This window comes from Silene latifolia, unplaced genomic scaffold (assembly GCF_048544455.1).
Source record: "Silene latifolia isolate original U9 population unplaced genomic scaffold, ASM4854445v1 scaffold_428, whole genome shotgun sequence".
Taxonomy (NCBI): Eukaryota; Viridiplantae; Streptophyta; class Magnoliopsida; order Caryophyllales; family Caryophyllaceae; genus Silene; species Silene latifolia.
In genome coordinates, this window is record NW_027413349.1 from 40,424 (window position 1) to 50,167 (window position 9,744).

Consider the following 9,744-nt stretch of genomic DNA (forward strand, 5'->3'; position numbering starts at 1 on the left):
TATCATCCACGGTCAGACTCTCAGCTGTAGCCTACAAGGCGGTTCTTTTCGGCGGCATCTTATAACTATATAAGAAAAGGTAGATATAAACACATATCCCACACCTCAAAACATGCACACGACCTTTATAAAACCCACTCGATCGAGCCCCTACGCCTACTCAATCGAGTTGAGGTCACTCGATCGAGTTGCCTCACCTACTCGATCGAGTACCTCGATTCTAGAACCTGAGCAGAAAACTCCCAAAACACACACTCGCTCGAGCTAACAAGCCACTCGATCGAGCTGTCCTCACTCGATCGAGTGCCCCTACCTACTCGATCGAGCGCCCAAAAACCTGCTGCTGCCTAGAAAACACAAAACTACCTACTCGATCGAGTCAGACCCACTCGATCGAGCCTCTCACCTACTCGATCGAGTGCGCCCCACTCGATCGAGTCATGCAGACTCGTATAACTACCCGCATGCTTATCTTTCTTTCCCAACTTTATACAAAACTTTTATACTACCAACATAATAACAACAACAATACATATGTATATACGCAGCTCTTTATATATTCAACATAATAAATTTATTCCATATCACTAATATATTAAATTATAAATCAAACAACATGCCTTTATTCATCTAACATACAAATCACATATCTATCAACTTTTATTCCATACCTCCTATCCTCCACATTCATACATCCACCAATTCACACCACATGTTACTATATATATACAAACAAGAAGATAACACATACGTTCCCGACACGTGCCCCATGTGACTTGTTCAAAATTGTAGGGCGAATTCGCGACTTTAGGACGTCTCCCAAGCCTTTGCATGAGCTCTTACAACTTTGGTCGAATCGATTTCGGTTACTTGTCGTTAGGAGTCACCTAGACCAAAATAATATTTATAACTTCACAAACTACTCTACTCTTAGTAAAGAGGTAAGTAAAGGTCGGATCCCAAGGGACGGGTATTGATGTAGGATTTTCGATTGCAAATGATTGTGTCTAAGGGTGTCACAATTTGTGTTGAGGTATGAGATCAACTAAACTAAATAACAATGTAAACAAAGTAATGAAAACAAGCAAGATGATTAAAATGAGATGTAAACAATTGATTAAAAGCACTAGGGTGTCATGGGTTCATAGGGGATTCATGGGATTTGATCATACAAACATGTTTCCTACTAGATGCAAGCAATTATTGTTATGATGGGATCGATTTAGTGTATATCTTACAATCCCTAGGAAGGTTTGGGTCTTGGAGCCGAATTGATTAGATTGTACAACCCCTACAAGTCGACTTAATCCTCCCTATCCAACTATATGCATGGTCTAATGAGACTCGAGTTGGTTTATGTCTTACAAGTCTCATTGAAAAGATAAGTGATGGGTAAAAAATGCAAGGATTCATAGGCTCGCATTTCATCAAACATAACATGTGCATGAGTTGAAATCATAACAAGCAAGCAAATTAATTATGAAAGCATATTAGATTAAGCATGAATCAATCCCCATGTTGGTTTCCCCTAATTCCCCATTAACCCTAGTTAAGGTAACTACTCACTCATTATCAAGTTTAACATGCTAACAAAGTTGTCAATCATACTAGCAAGGCAAAACATGATGAACAAATGAAGATGATTAACAATAATTAAAAAGGATTAAGAGAGAATTATACCTATAAAGATGATTCCAAATAATAAAGCAAAGAATAATAGAAGTACTTGATGATTGATGGAAGGTTGTCAATCCTCCAAATAAACCCCGAATGATCTTCTAATTACCCAAAATAAATGATGAACAATAGAGAAATTAAGGAAAGATTAAGAAATGAGATTTGTATTAATGCTAAATTAAGAGTTGATTACAAGATTAAGAGAGTATTAGGACTTGATTAAGCTAAGATTAAGATGATATTATAATCTAGGTAGTACAATGGGGTATTTATACTAGAGATTAGGTACAAAGATTAGGGTTACTAAGGGCTTAAATGACTATTAAGACCATTAAGAAAAATTAAGGAAATGCTCCTCTCCAAGGAGATGCTCATCTCCGTTTTGGTGGTCTTCAAGAAATACGCTCGTCCCAAGCGTCTAGGCAGTAGAGACGGTTGGCTATGCATGAGGATCCGAGCGGATTGTTGGAGGAGACGCTCGGATTCTTTGGTCTCAAGACGAGCATCTTGCATCGAGACGCTCGGATTGTAGCAGGGAGACGCTCGGATTGGGCAGGGAGACGCTCGGATTGTATGTCAGATATTTCACTTCTTTTCTTTCCTCAACAATTATCGGGGATCTTGTTGGGGATGCAAGGATCCTTTCATCATTGCCCATTCTACTTTATATTCTACATAGGCCTTATAACATTGTCTTCCCTTTGATGTTTGGTCATTGAATTCCATCAATTTAGCTCCATTTTGCCATGAAAATGCAAGGTTTGTACTCCTTTCCTACCAAGGGATCAAAACCTCAAAGAATATGCAAAACGAGAAACTAAAGATAGTAAATAACCCAATTATGCACTAAAAAGCATAGGAACGAGGCTAATTCGGGGCCTAAATATTCTCAAATATGAGTCACATCAAATATCCCCAAACCGAATCTTTGCTCGTCCCGAGTAAAGAGGTGACAAAAACTAGGACTCTTATTTAAACTAACTTACTAATATAGCCGATGTAAAACAGTTAGCGGGTCTCACTCCGCCCCTTCCACTCACAACAAGACAACCATGAGGTAGGATGCCTTCTTGCAAGGCAAGGTAGGGCTTGCCAAAATGGCGACACATCCAAGCATTAAAGCACATAAAACAAGTAAATGGATGCATCTACAAAAATGAATAGCCACTTTCCCCATCTAAGTGGCGGAAATTATCTAAAGGGGAATCAATCTAAGGGTACACATTCCATCATAGATACGGTTTTTTCAAACTACTAAGCCTAGAAGGATACCAATAAATCACCTCCAAGTTGTGTCAAGCTAGGGTACCTTTGTCCTCAATCGTTAAAATGCTTTCGTCAAGAGTAGACTCCCTATGGCGTTAGAAACACTGGAGGATCGCGAAATTCCCCTTCTTGCCTAGACAAGAAGAAGGGTCGTCCCCTCTCTACCATGCACAAAAGTGGATACGATGGAAAAGGGATCAATAGTATTTGAGTTTCATATGGAAGTTTGCTTTTTGTTGTCCCCCCCCCCCCCCCCCCCCCCCAATTTCTTGTGGCATTTGACATTTGAGAACAATTTGTTTTTGCCATTTCTTTTTGATGTTTGGCATTTCAATACTTGATAATTTTTCAACTTTTCTTTGCATTTTTGAACATTTTCAAAGCTACCCCATTTGTATTGAGGGTGCTTATATTTGAAGCTTTAGGAGTCTATTTTTGCTCTTCTTTTCATTTGATGCAATTGCAAACTTTTTCACTTTTCATTTCATTTCTTGAACTCAAATTTTTTGAACAATTTTTGTGCCCATTCTCTTTGATGACAAAATGTGGTAGAACATGGATGATAGATGGTTGCATGCTTTCAAGGGTCACCTTGGAATAAACGGTAGCCAATGAGTTATCACACCACAAGGTACTCTTGACTAGGCCTTAATCCATGGGTCAAAGGATACTAGAATGACACATCCTAGGGTGTTTTACAAGTATTATAACAAGCAAAGTCTTAAGAACAAAAAGTATCTACAAGGGCCTTATATACACTTGTCAAGATTCCCAAATAGACGGTTTCACAAATTTTTTTCCTAAATGTAACTACATGCCATGATGCAACTAACATTTATACAACCTAATGCATATGCTTCTACCAACTAGTATGCAAAATAATCTAAATGCAATCCTAAATTCACATTGTTTATACCGCATCAATCAAAATAAAGCCACATAGTCATTAACATAAAGAGGAAAAAGGAGATTGGAAAGATCATACCATGCGGTCTTCTATATCCTCATGTCTCGAATGTGGCGTAGTCAATCAATGTGAAAAAGGATGGACAAACACAATATATACAAGACTACACTACAAAGGAAATGAACATATTTTTGGGTTTTTCAATTTTTCAATTTTTTATGGGTTTTATGATTAAATAAAAAGACATGTTTTTGTATTTTTCAAAATTTTTCAAATTTTTGTTTAAAAAGTCATGTTAGAATTTCCCATCCCACACTAGTATGGGCATTGTCCTAAATGGCCAATACGATAGGAAATTATGCAATCTATATGAAAATGCATGATTTCTAAGCTAAATGCAAACTATATGACATATAAACAAGTGATGCAACTAAACTATACTATATGATGCATGAGTTTTTGTTATGTTGGAGAGCATAATTTAGATTAGCTCCAATGCATATGCATAAACTTCCCCAAACCAAAATAGACACTATTTCTAATGTCAAAAATTAGGGGAGTTCATGCCTAAAGATGCTATGCATGAAACTACAATTGTCATTTTGGATTTTGAAAATTGGAACAATAAAAGAAACACCTCAATGGGACCAAGTTGTGAGTTTTCTAAATGATGCTAGGACTCCAAATCATGATCAAGATAAAAAAATTTATGAAAAACAAGAGGAATAGACAAACCTTAAAGGAGGTGTAGGAAACTCACAAAGTAATGTGGCATCCTCCCAAGAGCTTGCTAATCCTTAATCTTCGCCCATGGCATCCTCACTATCGTTTCCATCATCATCAACCTCCTCACTTGAATCATCATCAATATCCATGGATGTGGAGTCATCAACACTTGCACTTGAACTTCCTTCTTCATCCTCACTACACTCTTCTTCTTCAACTTCTTCATTCTCTTCATTTTCTTCACCTTCTAGTCCACTACTCTCAACAACAACCATCTCCTCTTCACCCAAGTTAACACCCCTAGAAGCACTAGGAAATAAGACTTCCTTATCCGCCCAACTAGGCAAAAGACAAGATGGGTCAAGTAGTCCTTGCCTAGCAAGATGTAGGAGGGGCGGATATTGTGCTCTATAAGCATTGACTCTAACCTCATAAGCTTGCTTGTGCATTTCTTTCATCAAAAGAGCCAAGTAGTCATCCCCCGCCTTAACATTTTCGGGTTGAAACTCACGGTAGGGTAATGGGTAGGGTGGAGTGATAATAAAGGAGGAGGGCTCGGTAATGTCTTCCTCTTGGTGTTGTATAATATACTCGGCTTCCTCGGAGAGTGGGAGAAGGTGGTTTGGCCTATGAACATTTAATCGGCAAAACTTGCTTGGCAATGTGAAGGATTTGGCATCTTTTGTCAACCACCCAAATTTGTTGTCAAGGGTATCATTCGTGACCCACTTGAGGTTTTGAACCATGGTGGCTAGATCAATGATATGGCCTCCCTTAACCGATTTATAGGTGCAATCCTTGTTGAAGTTCCGGTTAAAGTGTTTAGCCAAATAAGTTACCAAACCTCCACTAACAATAAAGGCCGCGCCTTCTTTGCCATGATCAACATTGAGCCACCTCTCAATCAAAAGTCGAAGAATGTTGTACTTTTTGGTGAACTCTCTACCAATGTTCAAGGTTGACTCGAGAAAAACAAAGTCAAGTTCGGTGAAATGATTCGTACCCTTCCTAGCAATCAAAGTATGCCCAACAACCTTGTGCCATACCCTTATGCCCGGGTGATGGACAAAAAGAGCACGACAATCATGGTAAGATGTAAACTTTCTTTCGGTAATAGCCATCCATAAGGGAGCGGGATCATACTTTGTAGGCTTCTTTGTATACGTCGGGTCATCGCTAAGGCCAAGAATTACACCAAACTCTCGAAAAGACAATTTTCTATCAACATTCTCGAGAAGGAATTCAATATTTGTTCGGGTCTCCACCTTGGTAACTTTCAAAGAGCTTAAGAGCTCTAAGGTGAGGGAAGAGTAAGTCAACTCTTGCATATTGAACAAGGTACTCAATCCCATGGACTCGAAAAAGGTCTTTGTTTGTTCTAAGACACCCAACTTTGACAAGGTCTCTTGGCATATGAATTTGGTGGGTAAAATAGATTTCTTGGCAAGGGAAACAAATTTCTGCCTATGAGAGTCGGAAGTGAAAATTACCTCCGGATAATCGTCTAGGTGCTCAACAACTGGAGTAGAAGTAGTAGCTTCCATAGGAGGAATGGACTCTTGAATTTCCAACCTTGCATTTTGAACCACCAATGCCTTAGATGCTTGTAGAGCTTGAAGGGTTTGTTGTCTTTTGGAAAGACTCTTCTTTGGGGGTGCTTTACTTCCACCCTTTGTTCTTGCTATCTTCTCCTTTATGTAGTAAAAACAAAGATAAGCTTGAATTCTTCAATTTCCAATAATACCCAAATCGATTTAGGATAGTTGAGTTTTGCCTTGTATCCTAAAAATTGATTCAAACTTTGAAGATTTTGGTGTTTTAATTGCTTGTTGTTGCTAAAGGAGTGATTTGTTTGAGTTTTGAGGGAGTTTGGAATTAATTTGGGTGAATTTGGTTGAGAAAATTGATGTTGGTTGATGGAGAGGATGAGGGTTTTGAGGGTTTTGGAGTTGTGTTTGTGTTTTGAATGTGTAAAATGAGTTGGGAAAGGTGGCGTTTCAATCCCGTTGGATTTGAAATTCAGAGGGGAGACGAGCGGATCTGGGTCGGGACGCTCGGATTCTACTCCAGTTTTGCTTTAGAAAATAAGACGTGCTGAGACGAGCGTCTTCTGGTGAAGACGAGCGTCTTTATGAAGGGAGACGAGCGGATCTGAATGAAGACGCTCGGATTCCTTGTCAGGGAGAAATCCCAAATTTTACCAGCAATAAGACGAGCGGATCTTCTGAGAGACGAGCGTCTTGACTGAGACGAGCGGCTTCTCTTTGGAGACGCTCGGATTCTCAGTCAGAACAAAATTTTCATTTTTCAGCACTTTCAGGACGAGCGGATCCTACCCAGGACGCTCGGATTATCTCCAGGACGAGCGGATTCTTGTCGGGCCGCTCGGATATTCCCTTTACCATACGAATTCAGTTCTATCCGTGGGTATTTCATAACTCGTGCCATTTACTCTTCATTCCTTTGGTCTTCATTGTGGGGGCACTACGAAGGCTTTGATAGCCTTGGCAATTGCTATCCCCACACTATGTCAAAACACTACACATCAATAATCACATAAGTCCCTCCCTCACTCCCTCTCAAAATGATGAAAATCATGATTAAGACATAAAAATATACATCCAAATTGACAAAGAATGCATTACAATAAATGAAATGAAAGTTAGGGAGTTAGAATATTTACAAGTGGTGGTTTAGGGAGGACTCAACCAAACTCTCATCCATTAATGAGATGTCACGGGGGCATGTTCAAGGTGTTGTTCATGTTACTCAACACCTTGAAAAAGTAGTCGAAAGCTTGTTCATTGTTATGATAAAGATCTTGAATAGACCTTTGCACTTGTTGCTCTTCATTGTGGTCTTGGGTCATAGCATTACCAACATAAGGATGAAATATCCCTTCAAACTCATCATCCCAAAGACCGCACACTTAGTCTACTTGATCCCTAAAAATGTCATGAGTTGATGAGAACAACTCTTCTTCCTTCTTGTCATGGCCAATGAGGCCTTCTTCATTGCTTGTCATGGGTGAGCTTTTCAAGCTCTCTTTGTTGAAACTTTCTTGCTCTTTGGATGGAGCATCTTCCACTTTATTCTTCCATTGATATGCCAACTTCTTCCTATCATCTTGCCGGCTATAGTGATCAACCATAAAACATGGCTCATGTAATCGTGGAGCTCTCATTGTCTTGTCGAGATTAAAAGTGATTGTTTCATCTCCTACTTCAAGGGTGAGTTCTCCATGTTTTACATCGATCACCGCTCCCGCGGTATGTAAGAATGGTATTCCTAAGATAATAGGATTGTTGGAATCTTCCTCCATATCAACAATAACTAAATCCACCGGGATGAAGAATTTTCCAATTCTTACGGGTACATCTTCCCATACCCCTAGAGGTATCTTTGTTGATATATCCGCCATTTGAAGCGTGATATTCGTGCACTTGAGTTCTCCCATTCCTAGCCTCTTGCTTAACGAGTATGGCATGACACTTACACTTGCCCCAAGGTCACATAAAGCTTTATTGATTGTTGTGTCACCAATAGTGCATGGAATGGAGAAACTTCCCGGATCCTTGAGCTTTGGAGGTGAACTTCCTTGAAGAATGGCACTACTTACTTTAGTGAAAGCAATAGTCTCAAGCTTCCGGATTTATTTCTTCTTGGTAAGAATATCTTTCATGTACTTTGCATAGGCCAGAACATGATTGATTAATTCTGTGAATGGAATCGAGACTTCTAAATTCTTTACAATCTCCATGAATTTTCCAAGATGCTCATCAAACTTAGGCTTAGCTTGGCGACTTGGAAATGGAAGTCTAATCACAATAGGCTCCTTCTCTTTGGCCTTTTCTTCATTCTTCTTTGAATTCTCTTGAATGGTGGGTTCTCCTTCTTTAGAGCTCTCCACAACTCTTTCCTCATCACTAGCCTCCACAATGTCTTTCTCAATTTGCTCTTTTAGCCCTTCATATCTTGTACCACTCCTCAAATGGATGGCACTCACCGATTCATATCTTGGGGGATTACTTTGAGGTGGTAATTGCCCCTTTTGTCTTTGAGAGCTAGAAGATGCTAATTGAGACACTTGGGTTTCCAACATTTTGGTGTGAGCTAGGATGTTGTTGATGGTGATGTCCTTTGCTTGACTATCTTTTTGCATTTGAGTGAAGAATTCTTGTTGGTTCTTTTGCATTTGGAGGACCGCTTTTTGAACATCAAAACTTTGGTCATTGGATTGATTGTATGGAGGTTGGTTTTGATAACCTTGGTTTTGATTGTAAAAGGGTCTTTGAGCTTGGTTTCTCATTGGAGATGGGGTGTATGTTGTTTGAGGGTTTTGAACATTTTGGCTTTTGTATGAGAGGTTTGGATGGAATTTGGTGTTTTCATTGTAATAGTTGGAATAAGGGGTACCACTCTTGTATGCTTGGAAAGCATTCACTTGTTCACTTGTTCCCCAACATTCACTTTGGTCATGTCCCAAAGTTCCACAACTCTCACATACTCCACTTGGAAATGATGAAGATGCCACCATGGCATTAACATGTTGCTTAGGTGATTTGGAGGCCTCTTCAAGCTTAGCCATAGCCTTTTCAAACTTCAAATTGATAGTGTCAATGTGACCACTAAGTTGGGCACCTAATTGAGTGACACTATCCACCTCATGTCTTCCACTTCTAGTAGCATTGCGAGGTCTACTATATTGTGAGTTATGGATAGCCATCTCTTCAATATTGCCCCATGTTTTTGATTGTCGTCCACCTCGGTGAACATGCCATTTGATCCCATGTTTAGGATATTCCAAGAATCTTTATAAAGACCGTTCCAAAATTGTTGAACGAGAAACCACTCACTTAGTCCGTGGTGTGGACAAGAGCGGCAAATGCCCTTGAATCTCTCCCAAGCTTCGTATATGGATTCCTCATCATGTTGCTTGAACCCGGTGATTTGGGCTCTCAACATATTGGTCTTTTTCGGAGGGTAAAACTTTTTGTAGAAAGCTAGAGCCAATTTCTTCCACGAATCGATACCAAGAGTTGATTTATCTAGGCCTTTCAACCATTGTTTCGCGGTACCGATTAAGGAAAAAGGAAATATCACCCATCGAATTTGGTCTTGAGTGACACCGGTTTGAGAAATTGTTTGATTTGAACTAATTATGTTAA

At 39.5% G+C, this 9,744-nt stretch overlaps 1 non-coding gene across 1 annotated transcript; it reads left to right on the plus strand.

Annotated features, from left to right (window-relative positions):
• The first annotated feature begins 9,434 nt into the window (after positions 1-9,434).
• Positions 9,435-9,541, plus strand: LOC141639531 (small nucleolar RNA R71). The gene has a single exon (XR_012542561.1). It is a non-coding gene; the product is annotated as a small nucleolar RNA R71 (small nucleolar RNA).
• Positions 9,542-9,744: the final 203 nt, after the last annotated feature.